Source organism: Schistocerca americana, chromosome 6, assembly GCF_021461395.2.
Source record: "Schistocerca americana isolate TAMUIC-IGC-003095 chromosome 6, iqSchAmer2.1, whole genome shotgun sequence".
Classification (NCBI taxonomy): domain Eukaryota; kingdom Metazoa; phylum Arthropoda; class Insecta; order Orthoptera; family Acrididae; genus Schistocerca; species Schistocerca americana.
In genome coordinates, this window is record NC_060124.1 from 433,386,433 (window position 1) to 433,413,390 (window position 26,958).

Genomic DNA, 26,958 nt, shown 5'->3' on the forward strand with positions numbered 1-26,958 from the left:
CGCTCTGCAATGTTACACCCAAATATTTAATCGACGTGACTGTGTCAAGCGCTACACTACTAATGGAGTATTCAAACATTACAGGATTCTTTTTGCTATTCATCTGCATTAATTTTCATTTATCTATATTTAGAGTTAGCTGCCATTCTTTACACCAATCACAAATCCTGTCCAAGTCATCTTGTATCCTCCTACAGTCACTTAACGACGACACTTTCCTGTACACCACAGCATCATCAGCAAACAACCGCACATTGCTATCCACCCTATCCAAAAGATCATCTATGTAGACAGAAAACAACAGCGGACGTACCACACTCCCCTGGGGCACTCCAGATGATACCCTCACCTCCGATGAACACTCACCATCGAGGACAGCGCACTGGGTTCTATTACTTAAAAAGTCTTCTAGCCACTTACATACTTGGGAACCAATCCCATATGCTCGTACCTTAGTTAGGAGTCTGCAGTGGAGCACCGAGTCAAACGCTTTCCGGAAGTCAAGGAATATGGCATCCGTCTGATACCCTTCATCCATGGGTCGCAAGATACCATGTGAAAAAAGAGCGAGTTGCGTTTCGTAGGAGCGATGCTTTCTAAAGCGGTGCTGACGCACGGACAGAAACTTCTCTGTCTCAAGGAAATTCATTATATTCGAACTGAGATTATGTTCGAGAATCCTGCAACAAACCGATGTTAAGGATATTGGTCTGTAATTTTGAGGATCCGTCTTTCTACACTTCTTATATACAGGCGTCACCTGCGCTTTTTTCCAGTCGCTCGGGACTTTACGTTGGGCAAGAGATTAGCGATAAATGCAAGCTAAGTAAGGAGCCAATGCAGTAGAGTACTCGCTGTAAAACCGAATTGGAATCCCATCAGGACCTGGGTATTTATTTGTTTTCAACCCACTCAGCTGCTTCCAGCCCCAGGGATGTCTATCACTATGTCCTCCATACGGGAATCTGTACGAGACTCAAACGGCGGCATGTTTGTACGATCCTCCTACGTGAAAGGTTTCTCAAATGCTAAATTTAAAATTTCAGCTTTTGTTTTGCTGTCTTCCGTTGCCAGGCCAGACTGATCAGTGAGTGACTGGATGGAAGCCTTCGACCAGATTACCGATTTTACGTAAGACCAGAATTTCCTGGGGTTTTCAGCAAGATCTTTTGCTAAGGTATGACGGTGGTAGTGGTTGAATGCTTCGCGCATCGCTCTTTTTACAGCAGCATGAATCTCTACTAACTTTTGCCTGTCCTCATTCTCCCGATCACGGTATAAGCTCCCTTTGCCGTTCAACGCGAGGTTGTGGCCCACTTCTCTCGCGAGCAAGACCGCGGGCGTGTGGGAGATCCGCCTGACACGATTGTTGAGGAAACATTACCTAGAATGTGCCACGCACCCTGCGACCGCTCCATCTGTTTGGGGTGGAGGACCGCTGGACTGGAATGGAATGCAATTTCACGGGGTTCCCGCCTAATGCGGCGGCAGGGGTGCTTTCCAGTCCCGCTGCAAATACGTTTCCTTTGAATCCGCAGAAGGAGCCCTCCAAACCACAGTTTCTTTAAGTCGGGAGGAGACGCTCCCGCTCTGCACACATGTCACGCATCTTTGAAACTTTTATTCGGACCGTGTCTACATCTCCTTGGTATTTATACTGAGAATGGTTGCTCTGAAAGCGCATAGCATGTTCCTGACACAGTGTAGTCCCACGAGACCTTGTCATTTCAGTATATCTATTGTTGTTGACGAACTGCGATTGTGATTTAAATTGGAGATTTATTTCGTAATAAATATGCAACCAGTCGCTTTTTTCTTAGGTTTTTGACACGATTTATTCTATCATAAAGATGTTTTCGAGCCACTGCAGGCTCATCATCAGATGGAAGTGTTACAAGAACATTATGCTGTGGACCAAGTGCAGCTAGTTGCTGTACTGATGTTGAGTGCATTGACTTGCGGTATCCATAGCAAATCTGTTCCTATAATGTAAATTATCAAGCTATGTACACAAATATACGCAATACTTAGCTGCACCTGGTTTTACACTAATTCACATGTGTGCGGAGTGACACTTTCACTCTCTAGCGGAGTGTGCGCTGCTATGAAACTTCCTGGCAGATTAAAACTCTATGTCAGGCAGACTGAGACTCGAAATCGGGACCTTTGCCTTTGGCGGGCAAGTGTTCTACCAACTGAGCCGCCCAGGCATGCGTCACGACTCTTCTTCACAGCTTAATCTGCCAGGAAGTTTCACATCAGCACACACTTCGCTGATTAATGATAATCTCATTTTGGAAACATCCTCCAGGCTGTGGCCAAGCCATGTCTCCACGATATCTTTTCTTCCAGGAGTACTAGTTCTGCAAGGTTCCCAGAAGAGCTTTTGTGAAATTTGGAAAGTAGGAGACGAGGAACTGGAAGAATTGAAGCTGTAAGGAGGGGTCGTGAGTCGTGCTTGGGTAGCTCAGTTGGTGGAGCATTTGCCCGCGAAAGGAATAGGTCCCTAGTTCGAGTCTCGGTCCTGCATACAGTTTTAATCTGCCAGGAAGTTTCACTTTGCATGTGGTCAGCACACTGCTCTCCCGACCGTTGTCCGTTTTCGTGACCAGTGCCACTACTCCTCAAACAAGTAGCTCCTCAATTGGCCTCAAAAAAGCTAGGTGCTACCAGCTTGCCAACAGCTCTCGGCAGACCGGACGGTGATCCACCCAAGTGCTAGCCAAGCCTGACAGGGCTTAACTTCGATCATTTGACGGGAACCGGTGCTACCACACCGGCAAGGCCATTGGCTTCATCTTTTTAATGATCAAAGAATATTCTGTTAAACAAATTTCATGGTGCGTACATGTTGTTTTGAGAATACTTCTAGATATCACATGGTGAAAACCACAGCTTCATTTTTGTTGCTCCTCTTACCTGTCTTGGAAAATCGTTCTTCTAATACAGAAGCTTTCTTGTTTCTTGATTCCTCATCCACGGATTCTCTATGATCTAGCACAATGGATAGGGGAGGATATAATGGTATACTGAGTACGAAATCAACAAAATCCATCGACGGAAGTCTTTAGAACTTCAAACAGAATACGCCGGATAAATCTAATTGTACCAAACATTGCCACGCAAAATTGAAGATGACAACCGAAGCACTACAGGAAATGAAAAAGCCATCAAAGGAAGAGATGTTCCATTAATAAGGGCCAAGTAAGCTGGCAATATAAACACCATAAAGAGCAAAAGGTGGCGCAAGCGTGTAGGAACTGCGTATCCCCTGACGGGGGCTGAATATGTCATCAGAGGTCTGATCAGTGACACGTACGTGGACCGCGACACCCTTCTATTTACGAGGTGCATTCAAATTCTACCCCTCCGATTTTTTTTTCTAATCAACTACTAACCCGAAATCGATGAAACTGGCGTTACTTCTCGACGTAAACGCCCTGCAGACGTACACATTTTTCGCAACGCTGACGTCATGATTCCACGGCAGCGGCGAAGGCTTCTTTAGGAGTCTGTTTTGACCACTGGAAAATCGCTGAGGCAATAGCAGCACGGCTGGTGAATGTGTGGCCACAGAGAGTGTCTTTCATTGTTGGAAAAAGCCAAAAGTCACTAGGAGCCAGGTCAAGTGAGTAGGGAGCATGAGGAATCACTTCAAAGTTATCATGAAGAAACTGTTGCGTAACGTTAGCTCGATGTGCGGGTGCATTGTCTTGGTGAAACAGCACACGCGCAGCCCTTCCCGGACGTTTTTGTTGCAGTGCAGGAAGGAATTTGTTCTTCAAAACATTTTCGTAGGATGCACCTGTTATCGTAGTGCCCTTTGGAACGCAATGGGTAAGGATTACGCCCTCGCTGTCCCAGAACATGGACACCATCATTTTTTCAGCACTGGCGGTTACCCGAATTTTTTTTGTGGCGGTGAATCTGTGTGCTTCCATTGAGCTGACTGGCGCTTTGTTTCTGGATTGAAAAATGGCATCCACTTCTCATCCATTCTCACAACCGACGAAAAGAAAGGCCCATTCATGCTGTCGTTGGCGTGTCAACATTGCTTGGCAACATGCCACACGGGCAGCCATGTGGTCGTCTGTCAGCATTCGTGGCACCCACCTGGATGACACTTTTCGCATTTTCAGGTCGTCATGCAGGATTGTGTGCACAGAACCCACAGAAATACCAACTCTGGAGGCGATCTGTTCAACAGTCATTCGGCGATCCCCCAAAACAATTCTCTCCACTTTCTCGATCATGTCGTCAGACCGGCTTGTGTGAGCCCAAGGTTGTTTCGGTTTGTTGTCACACGATGTTCTGCCTTCATTAAACTGTCGCACCCACGAACGCACTTTCGACACATCCATAACTCCACATGTCTCCTTCAACTGTCGATGAATTTCAATTGGTTTCACACCACGCAAATTCAGAAAACGAATGATTGCACGCTGTTCAAGTAAGGAAAACGTCGCCATTTTAAGTATTTAAAACAGTTCTCATTCTCGCCACTGGCGGTAAAATTCCATCTGCCGTACGGTGCTGCCATCTCTGGGACGTATTGACAATGAACGCGGCCTCATTTTAAAACAATGTGCATGTTTCTATCTCTTTCCAGTCTGGAGAAAAAAAATCGGAGGCCTTAGAACTTGAACGCACCTCGTAGCGTGCCAACAAGAGGCGGAGGAGAAAATGGACTGAGAAAGGGGAGAGGAAGAGATGGACACAGAAAGAAAAGGGGAGGAGACAACAGGGAGACGGGAAAAGAGGAGATGGACAGAGAGAGAAGAGAGGAAGAGAGGGACTAATAGAAGATTGGAATGAATAAATACCCGGGCAACGTGGGGTTTCTCAACTAGTTATGCTCGAAAGCTACATGTTGTAATGGTTCTTTATTTACGTGACCATTACGGCACTCCAACCCCAGTTCTACTTTTCTGGGAAGTAACAGACATATTTTTGTGACAATATTGTCATTCGGTTTTATTAATGTATAGGTACTCCGATGTATCGATATATTACAGTGATATGTTTCTTCTGTGTATTCATTTCTGTTAGACTGTCATAATCTTTGACTTACTTGTAACCGTCTTGGCGCGAATGCGCACAGAGCAGTCTTTGTTTCACTTTGCAGAAGTTAAGCTGTTATTTCGCTTTGTAAAAGAACGGTCAAGTCTTGTTTTTGATTAAAGTGGAAATTAAATATATGAAGATTGATACAAAACTGTTTTCTTGATGATGTGACAATTAAGAAGAAGTATATGTGAATTTACAAGAAGTTTTATAAAACTGTGGATTGTAAACACCAAGTCAAAAATTACACTCCTGGAAATGGAAAAAAGAACACATTGACACCGGTGTGTCAGACCCACCATACTTGCTCCGGACACTGCGAGAGGGCTGTACAAGCAATGATCACACGCACGGCACAGCGGACACACCAGGAACCGCGGTGTTGGCCGTCGAATGGCGCTAGCTGCGCAGCATTTGTGCACCGCCGCCGTCAGTGTCAGCCAGTTTGCCGTGGCATACGGAGCTCCATCGCAGTCTTTAACACTGGTAGCATGCCGCGACAGCGTGGACGTGAACCGTATGTGCAGTTGACGGACTTTGAGCGAGGGCGTATAGTGGGCATGCGGGAGGCCGGGTGGACGTACCGCCGAATTGCTCAACACGTGGGGCGTGAGGTCTCCACAGTACATCGATGTTGTCGCCAGTGGTCGGCGGAAGGTGCACGTGCCCGTCGGCCTGGGACCAGACCGCAGCGACGCACGGATGCACGCCAAGACCGTAGGATCCTACGCAGTGCCGTAGGGAACCGCACCGCCACTTCCCAGCAAATTAGGGACACTGTTGCTCCTGGAGTATTGGCGAGGACCATTCGCAACCGTCTCCATGAAGCTGGGCTACGGTCCCGCACACCGTTAGGCCGTCTTCCGCTCACGCCCCAACATCGTGCAGCCCGCCTCCAGTGGTGTCGCGACAGGCGTGAATGGAGGGACGAATGGAGACGTGTCGTCTTCAGCGATGAGAGTCGCTTCTGCCTTGGTGCCAATGATGGTCGTATGCATGTTTGGCGCCGTGCAGGTGAGCGCCACAATCAGGACTGCATACGACCGAGGCACACAGGGCCAACACCCGGCATCATGGTGTGGGGAGCGATCTCCTACACTGGCCGTACACCACTGGTGATCGTCAAGGGGACACTGAATAGTGCACGGTACATCCAAACCGTCATCGAACCCATCGTTCTACCATTCCTAGACCGCCAAGGGAACTTACTGTTCCAACAGGACAATGCACGTCCGCATGTATCCCGTGCCACCCAACGTGCTCTAGAAGGTGTAAGTCAACTACCCTGGCCAGCAAGATCTCCGGATCCGTCCCCCATTGAGCATGTTTGGGACTGGATGAAGCGTCGTCTCACGCGGTCTGCTCGTCCAGCACGAACGCTGGTCCAACTGAGGCGCCAGGTGGAAATGGCATGGCAAGCCGTTCCACAGGACTACATCCAGCATCTCTACGATCGTCTCCATGGGAGAATAGCAGCCTGCATTGCTGCGAAAGGTGGATATACACTGTACTAGTGCCGACATTGTGCATGCTCTGTTGCCTGTGTCTACGTGCCTGTGGTTCTGTCAGTGTGATCATGTGATGTATCTGACTCCAGGAATGTGTCAATAAAGTTTCCCCTTCCTGGGACAGTGAATTCACGGTGTTCTTATTTCAATTCCAGGAGTGTATTTCTACCATACCACTGTTCTGATCTGGGATTGTTTGATCATTAAGAATTTCATGAAAAACGAATATATTGCTAAAATACAGATCTGGACCTTCTAGCAGTCAAAGTGGAATCACCCTAGAATCAACAAGATGAGCCATAACAACTTCGACGAAATCTACGTGGGAATCCATTCAAGATAAGTGCCAAAATTAATGACTTTTTTACAGTGATTTCATTATTTCCATTCGGACGATACGATCCACAGTCAATAACTTTGTTGTTACTCGATAAAGCGAACATATGTTGCGTGAGCAACATTATTAATCTGATTTCTAACGTACTTTGCAAGTGGTGGTATTGTTAGCACCTGTACTCTGGTTCAAATGGCTCTGAGCACTATGGGACTCAACTGCTGAGGTCATTAGTCCCCTAGAACTTAGAACTAGTTAAACTTAACTAACCTAAGGACATCACAAACATCCATGCCCGAGGCAGGATTCGAACCTGCGACCGTAGCGGTCTTGCGGTTCCAGACTGCAGCGCCTTTAACCGCACGGCCACTTCGGCCGGCCTTTACTCTGGATATCAGAGTAAAGTGCACGTCAAAGTACTGAAGCACATACCGGACTCCTTATCGTTCCACCCTGATATAGAGTATGGGAAAAATTACGACTTAAACGCCTCTGTGGGAGCTATGATCAGTCTAACCTTGTCTTTGCACTCCCTATGGGAGTGATACATAGGGGATTGTAGAACATTCTTAGAGCACTGACATTTTGTAAGTGGGGTATCGCCAGGTAGTTGGCATTGCATGTGTATCACGCCCTACCATTCGTCAAATCCTTCATTGTACACGTTCTGTATCTCTTGTTAGTCGCAACTGATACGAGTGTTTCACCCTTGAGTAATATTCCAAGGTCCGCCCCCGGTAGCTGAGTGGCAGTCCGCTGTTAGCAGCGGTGTATCAGATGAGAGCAGGAATAAGTGACTACCGTCTGAGACATCTAGACCTCCTACAACGGACACGATATGCTGACGTCTATTTGGCGTCACGTATCCCCCATTTTGCACAGGTACTCCTTATACCATCCACCCTGGCTCACCGCATGTTGGCGGTTTTGGGATCCTTTGTTAATACGGGCATGTTATTTAAGATTCGTTACGAGTCCCTAACCCTCCCGAGGAGCAGAGGGGGTTTAGGCCTTTGTCATGTTCAGAACAGAGCGAAGACCCTGTCACCTGCAACTGTGGCGACGAAGTCCGACGTTCCTCACAAGTCTCTTACTGGAAGCCTTACGACCAATCTCACTCGCACCCCCTGTGATGATATCGGACATCCCAGCACCTTTCTTCTACATTAGCCAATTCTTCCTTGAATTAAGCTACATCCGCACCGCACTACTACCCACACGCTTGATAATGACGAGGGCGATATATGCTGCCATGCAAATGAACAGGACGCCGAATGTGATTGAAAGCAAACACCCCACTACCAAGTGGCGCGCTGTGTGGCAGGCAGTGAATGCCACCACCCTTGATACTGACGTGCAATCTGCATGGTACGTAACTGTTAATGGGAAACAGTTGTGCCAGTCCCGCCTACATCACATCCACCTCGCTGATTCACACTTGTGTGCCACATGCCAAGTGATTGACACGGATGAACATCGTTTCGAATGCGGGTCGGCAAAGGACGTTTGGTATTTGGTGCGTCAGATATCGTCTTTTCTCAAACGCACGACTCCCGACAGGATAACTACCCGATCACTTCTTTTCCCCGATAAGATTTATTTCCCAAGAGCAAAAACTAACTCTGTGACGTGGATCAGCGGCCACGCTTTTCACTACCTATTCGGTAACGGCGAAAAGACAGTACCCGATTTTTGGTATTACCTCAACGAACGACTGTGCAATCGTCAAGAACCCTAAATATAGGCAATATTTTTCTAATTTTCTTTGGAGTGCATTCCATAATCCGCCTCGCAGCTGGATTATCGATGACATGAGAAAATAACCATAGCACCTCTACCCAGTTTTTTTTTTTAATGAGATTGAACAAACAACGGAAAAAACACAGCAACGAGACGACAGTCATCGAAAAATTCGCAGCGGGCTATAGTATGGAGCATCCTTTGTCGTAACGGGACTACTTCCTATTATTCTGTTTATGTAGCCGAAGAGGAACGGCCTTCCTTTTATCCATTTGTATGAAAATAAAATAAAATAAAAATTAAAATTAAAAAATGCAGAAAAACAAACCTTCCAAAATCCTTTTTCCTTTTTTTTCTTTTTTGTTAAAGTGGCTAGGATAGCTGGCTATTTAAAAAAATGCCCATTTGTGTTACGTACGCATTTTGTTATTTTAATTAGTGTAGGTTTTGAACATGTCGACATACTAATTAAACCATAACTTGAAAAAAAATTTTAAAAATTAAAAAAGATGGATAGAGCGTAAAAAAAAGCCGTCAGCGCGACGGACTGTCAATCCTAAGGGCCGGGTTCGATTCCCGGCTGGGTCGGAGATATTCTCCGCTCAGGGACTGGGTGTTGTGTTGTCCTAATCATCATCATTTCATCCCCATCGACGCGCAAGTCGCCGAAGTGGCCTCAAATAGAAAGACTTGCACCAGATGACCGGTCTACATGACGGGAGGACCTCGTCACACGCCATTATTATTAATATTCCAAGACGTGTTGTAGTGGTGTTTTGTAAGCAATAGCTTTTGTTGAATGATCGCATTTTACCCCATTCCTACCAATTAAACGCAGTGTATCATCTACATTTTGTAAGACTCAGCCTATGTCATTATTCCATTTCATATCTCAGAGTTTCAGGGAGAGCGTAAGGGAACAAATGGCAGGAATGGGGGAGAGAAATACAGTAGAAGAAAAATGGGTAGCTTTGAGGGATGAAGTAGTGAAGGCAGCAGAGGATCAAGTAGGTAACAAGACGAGGGCTAGTAGAAATCCTTGGCTAACAGAAGAAATATTGAATTTAATTGATGAAAGGAGAAAATATAAAAATGCAGTAAATGAAGCAGGCAAAAAGGAATACAAACGTCTCAAAAATGAGACGACAGGAAGTGCAAAATGGCTAAGCAGGCATGGCTAGAGGACAAATGTAAGGATGTAGAGCCTTATCTCACTAGGGGTAAGATAAATACAGTCTACAGGAAAATTAAAGAGACATTTGGAGAAAAGAGAACCACTTGTATGAATATTAAGAGCTCAGATGGAAACCCAGTTCTAAGCAAAGAAGGGAAAGCAGAAAGGTGGAAGGAGTATATAGAGTATCTATACAAGAGCGATGTACTTGAGGACAATATTAGGGAAATGGAAGAGGATGTAGATGAAGATGAAATGGGAGATATGATACTGCGTGAAGAGTTTGACAGAGCACTTAAAGACCTGAGGCGAAACAAGGCCCCGGGAGTAGACAACATTCCATTAGAACTACTGACGGCCTTTGAGAGCCAGTCCTGACAAAACTCTACCATCTGGTGAGCAAGATGTATGAGACAGGCGAAATACCCTCAGACTTCAAGAAGAATATAATACTTCCAATCCCAAAGAAAGCAGCTGTTGACAGATGTGAAAATTACCGAACTATCAGCTTAATAAGTCATGGCTGCAAAATACTAACGAGAAATTCTTTACAGACGAATGGAAAAACTAGTAGAAGCTGACCTAGGGGGGGACCAGTTTGGATTCCGTAGAAATATTGGAACACGTGAGGCAATACTGACCCTACGACTTATCATAGAAGCTAGAGTAAAGAAAGGCAGACCTACGTTTCTGGCATTTGTAGACTTAGAGAAAGCTTTTGACAATGTTGATTGGAATACTCTCTATCAAATTCTGAAGGTGGCAGGGGTAAAATATAGGGAGCGAAAGGGTATTTACAATTTGTATAGAAACCAAATGGCAGTTATAAGAGTTGAGGGGCATGAAAGGGAAGCAGTGGTTGGGAAGGGAGTGAGACAGGGTTGTAGCCTCTCCCCGATGTTATTCAATCTGTATATCGAGCAAGCAGTGAAGGAAACACCCGAAAAATTCGGGGTAGGTATTAAAATCCATGGAGAAGAAATAAAAACTTTGAGGTTCGACGATGACATTGTGATTCTGTCAGAGACGGCGAAGGACTTGGAAGAGCAATTGAACGGAATGGATAGTGTCATGAAAGGAGGATATAAGATGAACATCAACAAAAGCAAAACGAGGATAATGGAATGTAGTAGAATTAAGTCGGGTGATGCTGAGGGTATTAGATTAGGAAATGAGACACTTAAAGTAGAAAAGGAGTTTTGCTATTTGGGGAGCAAAATGACTGATGATGGTCGAAGTGGAGAGGATATAAAATGTAGACTGGCAATGGCAAGGAAAGCGTTTCTGAACAAGAGAAATTTGTTAACTTCGAGTATAGATTTAAGTGTCAAGAAGTCGTTTCTGAAAGTATTTGTATGGAACGTAGCCATGTATGGAAGTGAAACATGGACGATAACTAGTTTGGACAAGAAACGAACAGAAGCTTTCGAAATGTGGTGCTACATAAGAATGCTGAAGATTAGATGGGTAGGAGGTATTGAATAGGATTGGTGAGAATAGAAGTTTGTGGCACAATGTGACTAGAAGAAGGGATCGGTTGGTAGGACATGTTCTGAGGCATCAAGGCATCAAGGGATCAAGGGATCAAGCATTGGAGGGCAGCTTGGAGGGTAAAAATCGTAGAGGGATTCCAAGAGATGAATACACTAAGCAGATTCAGAAGGATGTAGGTTGCAGTAAGTACTGGGAGATGAAGAAGCTTGCACAGGATAGAGTAGCATGGAGAGCTGCATCAAACCAGTCTCAGGACTGAAGACCACAACAACAACAACAACAACAACACCATGAAGCAACACACCAGTGTGTATTGAGGGAATATTTCCACAAAAACGTGTTGTAGCCCAGTTGCACAGGCGGAGCGGCGGTATGTGGGGGAGGCGACGCTGGTTGCGGCTCCGCGGGCATCGCCTCGCTGCACGCGCCCTGCTCGCAGCTCGGTGGGCGAGACGACGCCGCCCCGCTGGTGCCTCTGTGGCGGCCGCCGTGTTGCCGGGCTTCGCGACAGGTAGCTCAGCTCTCGTGGAAACAACGCGCCGCCCCGCAGGAGAGGGCGCGCAAAAAAGCGCGCGCCGGATGTCGGGTCGGGGGCGAGATCTGCATTGCCGCCGGCCTACCTGCGCGCTTTCCCAGAAGGCGGAAGGCCGCCGTATACCTGCGCCCGTAAGCCGGCCCGCTCCCTCCGCGTTGCGTCCACGGCGCCGCGCGTCCGTCTCCAGCTGCGCGACGCAGACGCCTGGACAATGGCGTGGCCCACCCACTCTGGAGCCGGCGACTCCATTAGGCTGCTGTAAAGACAAGAATCTAGGCTCCCGTCTGCCCCGAAATATTACAGTGTCTGGGGCCCAAATATAATACATTCTGGCCGGACGCAGTGGCCGAGCGCTTCTAGGCGCTTCAGTTCTGAACCGCGCGACCGCTATGTTTGCAGATTCGAATCCTGCCTCGGGCTTGGATGTGTGTGATGTCCTTAGGTTAGATAGGTTTAAGTAGTTCTAAGTTTTAGGGGAGTGATGACCTCAGATCTTAAGTCCCGTCGGCCGGAGTGGCCGTGCGGTTCTAGGCGCTACAGTCTGGAGCCGAGCGACCGCTACGGTTGCAGGTTCGAATCCTGCCTCGATCATGGATGTGTTTGATGTCCTTAGGTTAGTTAGGTTTAATTAGTTGTAAGTTCTAGGCGACTGATGACCTCAGAAGTTAAGTCGCATAGTGTTCAGAGCCATTTGAACCATTTTTTATACCACATCCTAATAAATTTTGATTCTCAAACAAAGCCACGGGAGTAGACGACATTCCATCAGAACTACTGACGGCCTTGGGAGAATCAGCCATGAGGAAACTGTTCCATCTGGTGTTCGAGACATATGAAACAGCTAAATACTTTCAGACTTCAAGAAGAATGTAATAATTCCAGTTCCAAAGTGAGCAGTTGCTGACAGGTGTGAAAATTAACGAACTATCAGTTTAATAAGTCATGGTTGCATAATACCTGTTGTGTTGGCAGAAGAGCCAACACCGTGTTACTAGTGGAGGCCGAAATGCACGCGTTTTAGCTCACGCAGGGTGGTGTGAGGAGGGAAGGACTATACTGACGTGAGGTCTGGAACATGACAAGGAATGAGAATTCAGAAAGCGGACGTAATTAGTTTGATACTTAACTGTAATCCATTAATTACGAACGTCGCTCTTGACGGTACATGATTCACAATATTATCTGTTCAGAAGACATATAATAACTGAATATGGCGCCGTGCTAGATCGTAGCAAATGACGTAGCTGAAGGCTATGCTAAACTGTCGTCTCTGCAAATGAGAGCGTATGTAGTTAGTGAACCATCGCTAGCAAAGTCGGCTGTACAACTGTGGCGAGTGCTAGGGAGTCTCTAGACTAGACCTGCCGTGTGGCGGCGCTCGGTCTGCAATCACTGATTGGCGACACGCGGGTCCGACGTATACTAAAGGATCACAGCCGATTTAAAGACTACCACCTGGCAAGTCTGGTGTCTGGCACTGACAACACAATAACAACACTAATCCTTTATATAAGAATGAAGCAACTGATGGAAGCCGACCTCAGCCAAGATCAGTTTGGATTCCTGAAACACGCAAGGCAATACTAACCCTACTACTTCGGTTAAGAAAAGACAGCAACTGATGGAAGCCGACCTCAGCCAAGATCAGTTTCGATTCCTGAAACACGCAAGGCTATACTAACCCTACTACTTCGGTTAAGAAAAGACAAACCTAAGTTTATAGAATTTGTAATCTTAGAGAAATCTTTTGAGCATGTTGACTGACACTTTGAAATTCTGAAAATAACGCTCGTAAAATACAGAGAGAGAAAGGCTATTTACAACTTGTACAGAAACTAGACAGTAATTGTCAGAGTTGAGGAGCATGAAAGGGAAGCACTGGTTGAGACGGGAGTGAGACAGGGTTGTAGTCCTCCCCCGATGTTATTCACTCTATACATTGAGCAAGCAGTAAGCGAAAGCAAAGTAAAATTTGGAGTAGGCAGTAGAGTTCAGCGAGTAGCCATGACACTATAATTCTGTCAGAGACAGCGAAAGACTTGGAAGAGCAGTTGAACGGAATGGACAGTGTTTCGAAAGCAGGGCTATAAGCTGAACATCATCAAAAGTAAAACGAGGATAATGGAATGTAGTCGAATTAAATCGGGTGTAGCTGAGGGCATTTGATCAGGAAACGAAACATTTAAAGTAATAGTTGAGTTCTGCTATTTGGACAGCAAAATAGCTGATGACAGACGAAGTACAGAAGATATAAAATGTAGAATGGCAATCGTAAGAAAAGTGTTTCTCAAGAAGAGAAATTTGTTAACATCGAATATAGGTTTATGTTTTATGAAGTCCTTCCTGAAGGAGTAAAGCCGTATGTGGAAGTGAAGAAAGTGCGATAAACACTTAAAACAACAAGAGAATAGAAGCTTTTGAAATGTGGTGCTACAGAAGAATACTGAAGATGGGTAGATCACGTAACCAGTTGGGAGGCACTGAATAAAATTGATGAGAAAAGAAATTTGTGCCACAATTTGACTAAAAGAAGAGATCGGTTGATAGGACACATTCTGAGTCATCAAAGGAATGTAAAGTTAGTATTGAAGCGAAGTGTGTGGGTTAAAAATAGTACAGGGATACCAAGAGATGAATACAGCAAGCAGATTCAGAAGGATGTAGGTTGCTGTAGTTTTTCGGAGATGAAGAGGTTTTCAGGGGATAGAGTTGTATAGGAAGCTGCAAAAACCAGTCCTCGGACTGAATACGACAACAAGAAATGAAAAAGTCATATGTTCTACACTATTAATTTGTTTCGTATACTGGTTATCTATTTACAACGCTATTATCAGACTTTAATGAACTATTGTCGTCAAAGAGGGCACTGTATTCGCGAACAGCGTTGAAAAAGATGTTACAAGTCGAGAATGACGTACATACGGAGTAAATGTCGTCGTTGACAGTGCAGCTGTAGTGTAATTAAACATTGTAACATCAAACAGTAAATAAATATTAAATGAACAAACCAGAAAAAACATGAACACTAAACCACCAAAAATGGTGGTATAGATTTTTCAAACCGGTAGAGGGAGTTTTCTTTGGATGAAAATTAATTAAACTAACAAACTCTGGGAGGTTGCACAGGAAAGTGAAAAGTTTTTTTCTAATGTGTTTTTCGGCGAGGACAAAAAGTAATAGAAAAAAGTTTCAACCTCTGTTACCAATGGACAACAACATGGACAAAATACAATTACTGTAGTTATAGTAGACAGAGCTTACAGCAGTGGACCATGTACAAGAACCAGAATATGTGGAGTACATAATCACAATAAAATAAATGAGTACAAGAGGAATGGTAGAATAAAATGAAACAGGCAGTGTGGAAGAATTGGAAAAATTTGAGAATTAAGATAAGAATAGAAGAAGGTAAGTACCGAGTTCTCTTTGGTCTCTTACCTGTTTGATGTACAAAGAAGATTTCAATGCACTGTTAAACATATTAAAATTTATTGCCTTAACCTGCGGCTTAGTAAACAACAAATGAACCAGGCTATTGGCGTAACTCTTATGTTTATGTTTGCAATCAGTCACAAAACATTATTAACTCAAACGTTTTATTGCTTGTATGGGGATAGCAATACAAGTTTCGGATTTTGGTCTGTCATCTGATGTCTCATCTGCGTAATGTGCAAGTGCTACCGTGAGGTGAAGAAGTTGACATAAGAAATGTAGTCGTGGTAGGCGACATCAGATGAGCCAGAAAATTGATGATGACAGTCACCCCTTCTCCTCGAAAAACGAAAGAACACTGGGTTGCATTTACGGGATTGTTGGAAAAGCTACAAAGAGGTGGGAATTTATGGGGCCTGCAACATTTCATATGGTGTACAATTCCTTGAAACGGAAGAAGAAGACGAAGACGAACTATAGTACCTTTCAGATTGGATATCTGTGCAAGACAAATTCAATGATATAACTTTTTCGTATTTCGAACAAGAAATTACGGACTAACAATATACTGAATATGAAGCTTTTGTGGTGTTTGCCGTTAGAATTGCAAATTTACTACTGGAAGTTTACGTCACTCGCCACGGAAACTATCACCTGCGAGGAAAACGATAGTGATGTTTACGCTACTCTCGACTTCATTTGTTTCATGGGAGAACCTTTGGAGTAACTCGTTATTTATATTAGCTGTAAGTAAAGTATGCTGCTTTTACACTTACTTTTATCTGTCCAGTTTTCTTTACGATCTATTGGCTCTTGTGGTGGCACTTCTGGGTAGGGAGAAGAATCACTTAGAAGGAATCTTCAGGCGCGATTTGATGTAAAAATCCATCAGTACCTGGATTACTTAAGTGTCTATAGTTACTTATTGTTTTTCTGACTAGTTGTTGTTATAAATATTCCATCAAAAGCTCTATTTTCTGTGTTTCAGAGTGACTGTTAAGGTTAATGTATTCCTTTTTACAGTAACCGCTACCAATCAAAATTTGTTCGCACCTCGCTAAAATTTGATTTTTGACATGTTTCGAAGTATAAACCCATCCTCAAGTAGCCAAGAATTTTTTTTTCTTCCCAGACGTTAACAGACCAAATGCTTTAGCGTCAGCATAACGAATCACCTCTTAACTCACACACAGCCAAAGTATTAATATTACAGACAACGACCTCGTACCCACCATGTACCGTTGACGATGGTCCAATTATATTGGTTAGCAGATCCAGGAACATCCGTGATAGTTGTACCTTAAACACGTTCAGTTACAGGCAGAAAGTTGACTTGTGCACTATAAATATAGAAATCTAGCCTCTCTGATAGTATGCCATTAAAGGGTATGCAGTACCCAAACAAGACTGTTCGTAAAAGACCTTTCCGAATTAAAGTCACTGTACACTTCGCTAATGGTTCAGAAACGATACGTTAGGCAGTATGACCACAACAGTGTTTAAGACAATTTGTAAACGTCACGTAGATCTCATAAGCATTACGTGTTTAACATTCGACTGAGCGATGATATTGCGGTGTATTTTCTAATCATGAAAACATCTGTATATGACAGCTTCCAGAATACTTTGTGCGGGAGGTTCCCACAGTTCTAAGCATAGCAAGCTCCTGATTATCCGGTTTAATTTTATATGTTGCATTTGAAAACCCGCAGCATTACATACATTATACTCACCGGATACTAATGTATTTACAAGTTTACTCTTAAAACGCAGCCGGCCGCTGTCGCCGAGCGGTTCTAGGCGCTTCAGTCTGGAACCGCTTGACCGCTACGGTCGCATGTTCGAATCCTGCCTCGGGCATGGATGTGTGTGATGTCCTTAGGTTAGTTAGGTTTAAGTAGTTCTAAGTTATAGGGGACTGATGACGTCAGATGTTAAGTCTCATATTGCTCAGAACCATTTGAACCATCTTAAAACGCACTGTAATTCGCACCACTTGCTTAAGCTTTACTTGCGAGAAATAACAGTTCAGTTTTATTATTTCTGCTTTTCACTAAGTTCTCTCCCGACAACAGTTTTCACGTTCATTTTCTGGAGTCTAAGCATTCGTGTAGTAGAACGAATTTTGTGCTAAAACTAATAAAAGATCAAGCACTTCAGTGTCTAAACTTTAAATGAGCAGGAAATTGTCGATTATTTAACTCTTAGGGAAATAGTCAGGAAAAGCATATAGACTAGAAGTCGGCCACTTCTATGCATCTATGTAAATGTTAAAGGGGAAACAACCCAAAAGTATTCCAGTTTGCTGACTTTGGGATTTGGGTCCGTATCGTCTCCTGGTGGTGAAATGTAAGTCACAGTCATAATAGTATGTTACAGACGAAAACATTTCTTATAATTACAACGGAATACTTCAGCTCCGTTTAATTTTTTTAATATTTTCAGAACTCGCCAAACTATGCACAGATTATCGGAACGAAAACTGGCTAATTCACCCACAACTGCTGAGAACATAATTACAGTAATCTAGTACAGTTTCTGACCTTTTTGTCGTCTTCAGGTACCACAAAATTATTTACATTAGCCTGCATAACCGCGTTCTTAACCTAGCGTCAAATAAAATAAAAGCCATCCTGCGACATCTTCGTAGACTGTCATAATCAGATTAGATCTTGTACAGGGTGCTATAAATAAATTTATGGCACCTGATGGTGAAGATTGAAATCAGTATTAAATAAAGAGTTATTTTATCAGTATCTCTTGTCGGCTTTGAGATACAGCCGACTGTTTTTAATTCGAATCTCGATGTATACTATGTTTCGGTAAAAAGAAGAAGTTGTCCCGTCTTTTGAAAAAAAAACACTGGATAAACTGATGAAATCTCGTGTGTTTTGGATTGACGATTGACATGACATAACCCCCCCCCCTTCCCCCCCTTCCCTCCCCCCCCCCCCCCCCCCACACACACACAAACACACTATAATTCGAAGACAGCGGCTATCTAACAGTTAGTAGTTAGTAGTTGATATTTTTCGTCATTTGTTTACGTAGTTGTTGTGGAATTCAACTCCAAGTGCTTTTCCTTTGTTTACTTAACATTGAATAACGTACTGTAATGACTCAGTTATGAAAATGACGTCAAAGAATACAAGTGTTTGCCTCTCGCAGAACCGTTTTCTTGATTTACGAGAAAATGTAGTATATGAGTATATAGTACATTTTAATGATGGTGTGAAAAGAGCAGCAGGAGAAGAAGCAGAGCCGATTTCATTTGTGACTTCACAGGAGGCAAAGTCGTCAAGGGCCCCACCAGCAAGCGACCGACAGCAGCGATCCGAGGCATGCACCATCATTGTGATCCATCGCACGTCTCACCCCTCCACACACCAGTGTTACTAGCGCCGCGGTGTGATGAAGTTTTGCTATCGAAACTGAACTGCTGTGTTTGCCGGCGGGCGTAGTTGTGCAGCGTAAGTTTACTAATACACTTAAATAACGTGCAGCATAAATTGAATTTCAAAGAGAGAAAAGTTATCTCATACTAATTTACTGACAGAATTACGATTTCATCGAGAAGACCGGCGTAATTACATACGTATGACTGAAAGTACTTACCTGGTGTCACTAAAGAATGTTACGCCGTAAATACAAAAAAGACACACAAATATGAAGCAATCAATATCAGCCCACGTGCGCCTAACTACACCTTTAAAGTTTCTAGCGGCTGGAAGAAATTAAATTTTAGATATTGACTAAATGGCAAACCTGGAGTAGCCCGGTTATTCATTCTGGAAAATTTCTATTAGGAATGAAAACAAAAAATAATTTTTGTGTGTACTGAAGTATCGAAACCATTGCCTTTTTCCATGTATTCGCGACAACACCTTTTAAATTGTGAACGAGCCGTACAAAGAAATATGCATAACGTACAGATGTATAAGTACAGTATCCAAATTAAAAGGCAGTACGGCGGACAGTATCTGTACGCTGCGCGCCGCGGCTACGCGCGTCTACAACGCGGTTTTGTAAACGTCTCTACGGCAACGCCTCTTCATAGCCCTACAGTAGGCTAGCCTTTTCGCCTACAGCTGTTTGAGCTTCGCAGCTGAAAGCTGTCGAAAGCGCTGACAGGTGTCATTGATTTTCTTAAGTTTACTCAACTGCAGGAGTCTTTTACTACTAAAGAATAGATGTATTAAAACTTCATCCATGATGCGTCGTTTTTCACCTGCCTCAGTGTTTATGACGTAGTTTCTCTTGAATTACATGTCGTAATTGTGTTGATACATTCAGCAGCGTTTGTAGATACTGTCAGCGAAATGTGTTGCTAATAGTGTCAGTAGTAAAGAAGTTATAAGTGTAAGTTTGAAGCATCATGCTGCAGTTTTTTACACAACTCAGTGTTTACGGCATATCTCCTGAACTATATATGGTACTAATGTATAATTTTGTAAGTGCACTTACTGCCGTATGTGGATACTGCGTGCAAAATTTATTGCGAATACAATTAGTAGCACAGAAGTAATACACTGAAACATCATCCACGGCGCAGAAGTTTTCAAGAATCTCATTCCTTTTGACATCATACACTATGTGACCGAAAGTATGATCAAAAGTATCCGGAAATACCCAAAACATACGTTTTTCATATTATTTGTATTTTTCTGCCATCTACTGCCAGGTACTCCATATTTGCGACCTCAGTAGTCATTAGACATCGTGTGAAAGCAGAATGGAGCGTTCCGCGGAACTCACGGACTTCGAACGTAGTCAGGTGATTGGGGGTCACTTGTCTCATACGTCTGTACGCGAGATTTACGCACTCCTAAACATTCCTAGGTCCACTGTTTCTGATGTGATAGTGAAAACGTGAAGGGACACGTACAGCACAAAAGCGTACAGGCCGACTTCGTCTGCTGACTGACAGAGACTGCCGACAGTTGAAGAGGGTCGTAATGTGTAATAGGCAGACATCTATCCAGACCATCCCACAGGAATTCTAAACTGCAACAGGATCCACTGCAAGTACGATGAGAGTTAGGCGGGAGGCAAGAAAACTTGGATTTCATGGTCGAGCGGCTGCTCATAAGCCACACATCACGCCGGTAAATGCCAAACGACACCTCGCTTGGTGTCAGAAGCGTAAACATTGGACGATTGAACAGTGGAAAACGTGGTGTGCAGTGACGAATCACGGTACACAATGTGACGACCCGATGGCAGGGTGTGACACGGCAAATTCCGGGTGAACGTCATCTGCCAGCAGTAAAATTCGGAGGCGGTGATGTTATGGCGTGGTCGTGTTTTCCATGGAGGGGTGTTGCACCCCTTGTTGTTTTGCGTGGACCTTTCATAGCACAGGCCTACACTGATGTTTTAAACACGTCTTGCTTCCCACTGTTAAAGAACAATTCGGGGATGGCGATCGCATCTTTCAACACGGTCGAGCACCTGTTCATAATGCAAGGCCTGTGGCGGAGTGGTTACACGACAATGACATCCCTGTAATGGACTGGCCTGCACAGAATCCTGATCTGAATCCTATAGAACACCTTTGGGATGTTTTGGAACGCCGACATCGATACCTCTTCTCAGTACAACACTCCCAAGAAACCTTCCAGCACCTCATTGAACCTATGCCTGCGAGAATGGAAGCTGTTATCAAGACTAAGGTGGGCCAACACCATATTGAATTCCAGCATTACCGATGGAGGGCGCCATGAACTTGTAAGTCATTTTCAGCCAGGTGTCCGGATACTTTTGATTACATAGTTTACCTCCTTAACTATGATAGGTAGGTTGTTCTTAACCCCCCCCCCCCCCCCCCCCCCACACACACACACACACACAGCGATTCTTGGCTGACTCAGGAATATTTCTACCAAGTTTGTTTGACGTGGCTGCACGATCCGTTACAGCCATGCGGATAAGATGCCTGTCATCTCGACTGCTAGGCCGTTGGGATCCAGCACGGCGTTCCATATTACCCTCCTGAACCCACCGATTCCACATTCTGCTAACAGTCATTGGATCTCGACCAACGCGAGCAGCAATGTCGCGGTACGATAAACCGCAATCGCGATAGGCTACAATCCGACCTTTATCAAAGTCGGAAACGTAATGGTATGCATTTCTCCTCCTTACACGAGGCACCACAACAACGTTTCGCCAGGCATCGCCGGTCAACTGCTGTTTGTGTATGAGAAATCGGTTGGAAACTTTCCTCATGTCAGCACGTTGTGGGTGTCGCCACCGGCGCCAACCTTGTGTGAATGCTCTGAAAAGCTAATCATTTGCATATCACAGCATCTTCTTCCTGTCGGTTAAATTTCGCGTCTGTAGCACGTCATCTTCGTGGTGTACCAATTTTAATGGCCAGTGGTGTACTTTGTGATGACGAGAAAGCCTCTGTACCATCCCTCACAAGGATTAGGTTGTCGTACTAACAGGTGTGATGTATAGATTTCTTCTGTGCCACATCCTTACAGATGAGAACTAATAACTTTTCAGTTTTATTTTATGAACACTGTGCTCAGACTACGCAGTTTCTTTTTTTTCCTTTGTGATAGCTGCATTCACTTTCTTCGCCTTATTCAACAGCAGCGTCAAGCATCTTTCTCTTTTAATTTTGACATAGTAAGCTTTCGAAGTTATCTTGCGTAAAGCTTTTTTTCCTCTGAACACTTCAATAAATTCGGTAGTAAAATCTTTACTACACGGAGCCATCCTGCTGATTCACAAAAGTATACGATACACACTACACGAACACGTACGTCATAACTTCTAGGTGACAAATTTCGCAGCAGCAGCGGCTAAAGCTTATTGTTACTAGGAATGAATTTAATGAAAAGGAGTTTGTTTGGGTCCTGTTAACTACTAAATAACTTGTGAGAAGCGATTTCATAAATTAAGTCTGTTTAAAACTTCAGGATCATTGTAAGGTTGATGCATTAAGTTGTTCTGAAAGTGGTGCTGATATTCAAGATAATAAAAGGGGGTTAAAAGCTGTGAGCTATCTGGGGAAGTTAACCTTGCATTACTGAGCAACTGTTTCACCAGGTATCCAGTCTATCTTACCAAATTCCCAACCAGACTAACATGAATCATAATCTTTTAACAGTCACTTACGACAACCGGTGAAACATATATAAAAAGAGAATTTAAATAAAAATAAATAAATCAGTTTATATTTGGACAGTTATTTTAACATTGATCATTGTTCCGTTAAAATTTCATCATATTAAACTTGATTCATAATTAATATGGTGCCTTATTTAGTAGGATTGTGAAAATGTGAGTTTGTAATCTTACGGAACACATCAAATGTGGAGCCAAGATTGGGAGACTGCATACAACACAGCATTCTAAAATAACACACGAAGAATGTTGAAACATATGCAGGGGGAAATTAACCACAACCAACCGATTCAATTTTCACCAAAAGAAGTTACGGTCGTAGCGCAATTCTGTCCGTCATGAAATTACCACACACTGGTATACTTAATTCATACTAATTGTCTGTAAAATCTTCTCGAAAAGAATAGCTGAGGGCTACCTTGATGATTACACCACATGCTTCACGTGGTCAATTTGGTTTACACAAAGAGTGTAACTCCACAATAATTTTGATAATTAAAATAAATTACATCGAAACGCAATTTACAATAGAAAAACCTCGAACTGGTTACTATCGTCATACTATTAACCTGATGGGACAAACAATTATATAAGCACGTGGTACTGGTCTCACAAAGTATACCCTTCGTGGGTTGAACATAAAGAAAAGTTGCTATATTGAAAAATATTGTCAAGACGAGACGTTTTAATCTCACGCACATTCGCATTTAAGATTGATGATCTTAGTTAGGGTTACGGATCATCATCATTTGGTTCCACTTTGCTCACAAAGCAACTACTGGAAGATATTCTGAACTTCACACTCGAATCACATTGCGTTGCAATTTAAGATATAAGATATTTTAGATCCAAACCTGACACAAAGGTCATTAAATTTTCAGTTAGGCTTAACTTAAGAAATCCACTGTCCTACGGACTTAGCAGAGACGCGCTTAGCTGGAGATCTTACCACTTCAGACGCTTGCCATGGACAGACTGGCGTGGGCCCCTACTGAGGGTGCCTCATAGATACAATCGGAAGTGACCAGAGAGGCAGCTTCCTATACCAACATGACAAGGGACGGACAGGACCATACCAAGAATAGAAACCTCTTTGCTTTTAGAAAGCGTAGCTACCTGTTCCGACGTTGGTCCAACTGTTCTCTAGCAGACAGGCTTGCCTGCTACCATCAAGCATGCAACTAGAAATACATTTGCTCATTCATCCTTTCACAAAGGGAAGGGGGATGACACTATCTTATTATATACACTATATAAAAGAAAGCAGATGTAGGTTCCATATGAGACTGTGTGACATGAATTACATGAAGTGAAGTGTCGTGTGACGAGGGCCTCCCGTCGGGTAGACTGTTCGCCTGGTGCAAGTCTTTCGATTTGACGCCACTTCGGCGACTTGCGCGTCGATGGGGATGAAATGATGATGATTAGGACAACACAACACCCAGTCTCTGAGCGGAGAAAATCTCCGACCCAGCCGGGAATCGAACCCGGGCCCTTTGGATTGACAGTCTGTCGCGCTGACCACTCAGCTATCGGGAGCGGACGTGAATTACATATAAACTGTGTTTTCAAGTGTAGTAGTGTGACAGATCATTCTTGTTCATGTGTAAAAGTAACACGTTTCACTGATCAGTCTCCTCCCAGATAGAAACACCACAGTAAATTTAGAAGGGGAATATATGCCATAAATGACAACAGTTTTAAGAAATTAACATGAAAGGAATCCAACAGAGACCTTTCATCATTATAACCCATAAATATTAATAGACAATGACAGTTTCAATGACATAAGTATCAATAATGGCTGAATGCCAGATTAACAGATTATTTCAATTTCAAAGTTACATTAAGATTTAATAACCACAGCACATTATTTAGATGTGGAGGATAATTATTATTATTTGGAGGATAAGCAGGCTTCTTTAACTGATAAGCAAAAAATGGGATTATTCCAAACTCGGACTAACAATCAGAAGCCTAACCTTGCAGTTTATTTTGTGCTATGCTTGCGAATTTTGCCTTGAATTCCATTTTCAAGCGTAGTTAAGCCATCTAAATCTCTCCTGGCTATATAAATGAAATCAGGCCTTGAGTGTGGTAAGATCTGCCATCACCGACGTGAGGGCAGAGTGACACGTCTTCTGTCTCCGAGCTCTCGACCGACAGTACTACTTCCACTCTCGCAGACAGACCTCGTCTCACAACAACCCTTACAATCGCGCTCCCATGCTTCGCCCTCAGATTGTTTCTATCGTTATATGAGTGCTTACACAATTCCAAGAATAGTGTTAACTTCGATATATTGTTTCATGTAATGGAGAGTTATGACACACTCCTTACAACGTAAAGAAACGAGTCACAGACAGGAAGCCATATTGAAATCACACTTGTGATCCGTCATATAGATACCTGCGATCTAAGAAGCAATCAATCGCACATGCGAAGGACCGCTGCGATTCGTCGCCAATGTGTGGGGCTTTTTACAGACAGACGTTGCGCTTATTAGTTACGTCCTTACAAGAGAACCTCAACCCCCCCCCCCCCACCCCCCTGCCATCGCAAGGCCCTCAAATTTAGTGGCAAAATAGCCCGGTGTACAGTCCGTTGGACACGCGTCAAGCACGAAAACGGGAAGGAAGTGTACTGAACTGTGAAGAAAGAAACAAAATAGAAACACTGAACGGTCCAAGCTCAAGATGTGCAACATCGAGAGAAATGCGGGCATCAAGACGTCGTGGTTCTGTGCGCAGGTGTTGGACTACAAAGAGGGACATCCGTATTCAAATCTCCTTCGTGCTCCATTTTTTTTTTCACAAAATTATGAACTTTTCTTGCGGTCGTTGACGCGTCTGTTTTCCATATGAAGTCTTGGCAACTGTCTCTATACATTGGTTACAGAACATGAATCATGTGGTAAGAATATATTACCAAACTTAAACTCCTCCCAAGCAGGCCATGAAGGCCCAACGGTACCGACCGGCGGCCGTGTCATCCTCAGCCCACAGGCATCACTAGATGCTGATTTGAAGGGGCATGTGGTCAGCACACCGCTTTCCCGGCTGTATGTCAGTTTCCTAGACCGGAGCCGCTACTTCTCAATCAAGTAGCTCCTCAGTTTGCCTCACAAGGGCTGAGTGCACCCTGCTTGCCACCTGCGTTCGCAGACCGGATGGTCACCCATCCCAGTGCTATCCCAGCCCGACAGCGCTTAAATTAGGTGATCTGACGGGAACCGGTGTTACCACTGCGGCAAGGCCGTTGACAAGAATATATATTATCGCCGCAAGTAAAAGAGATGAACAGTGATCAGTGGAGATGCCGCATAGACCTCTAACAGAAATGAAAACAACGAATAAACGTGTGTGAACTATGTTACAACAAAGGAATTCATGAGTCAAAACTACCAAAACGCTATGCAAGTCTTAACATGTTGTACTTGTGGAGAACAAATAGCAGTTACGTACGTCTGGAGGTCCCTCGTTGTCAACAAAACAAATAATATGTGGAGTGTGGGGGAGATTGGAACACGGATCTTACCGCTTCGCGGTCCAATACCGTGACCAGATTACCACGACGATGTGATTAAAGCATTTCGCTCGATGTTGCACATCTTGCCTTTGGACCGTTCTCTGTTTCAATTTTCCTTCTTTTTCCACAGTTAAGTACACCTTCTTCCAATTTTCATGCTTGATCTTTGTTTCTGACGGGCTACCCACTAGGCCATCTCACCACTAAATATGAAGGGGCCGTGATAGCGAGGTTCCCTTGTTAGCAGGAAGGAGAATGTGACTTGGTGAATTCTTCAAATCATTCAAATGGCTCTGAGCACTATGGGACTTAACATCTGAGGTCATCTGTCCCATAGAACTTAGAACTACTTAAACCTAACTAACCCAAGGACATCACACACATCCATGCCCGAGGCAGGATTCGAACCTGCGACGGTAGCGATCGCGAGGTTCCAGACTGAAGCGCCTAGAACCGCTCGGCCACACAGGCTGGCGATGAATTCTTCTCGGGTTATCAGACGAGTGGTGCCGTCGTCTTGTCGCAACGTTCCAATGAGTTTCATACCCATCATCTTCAGGATGTACGAAACTCATTGAAACGTTGCGACAAGACGACGCCACCACTCGGCTGGTAACCCGAGAAGAATTCATCAGTGGAATACGCCGAGAAAGACTGCAATCGCATAGAATGTGACGTATTTCCGACTTTTGGTCACTTTAAAATAAACATTTGCTAAGCACGCTGTAAGTCCCTGAAGCAGATAAAGGTCATCAATTTCTTTATTAACCGTTCTCTTTGTACGGACACCATCATTTCCATTATTTCTTGATTCCACCTTGAACAGTCAAACTTTCGTTTAATCGGTACCCTCAATTACTCGAACTTTTTTCTGATGTCTCTTGAACTTCGAATTACCGAAATACGATTGTATGATAAAATTATAAACAGCCGACCAGTTGGAATGGATAAAGAATTCTTTACCTAGGTTTCGACAAATATAAATTTGTCTTCTTCAGAAGGTAGCCTAAGG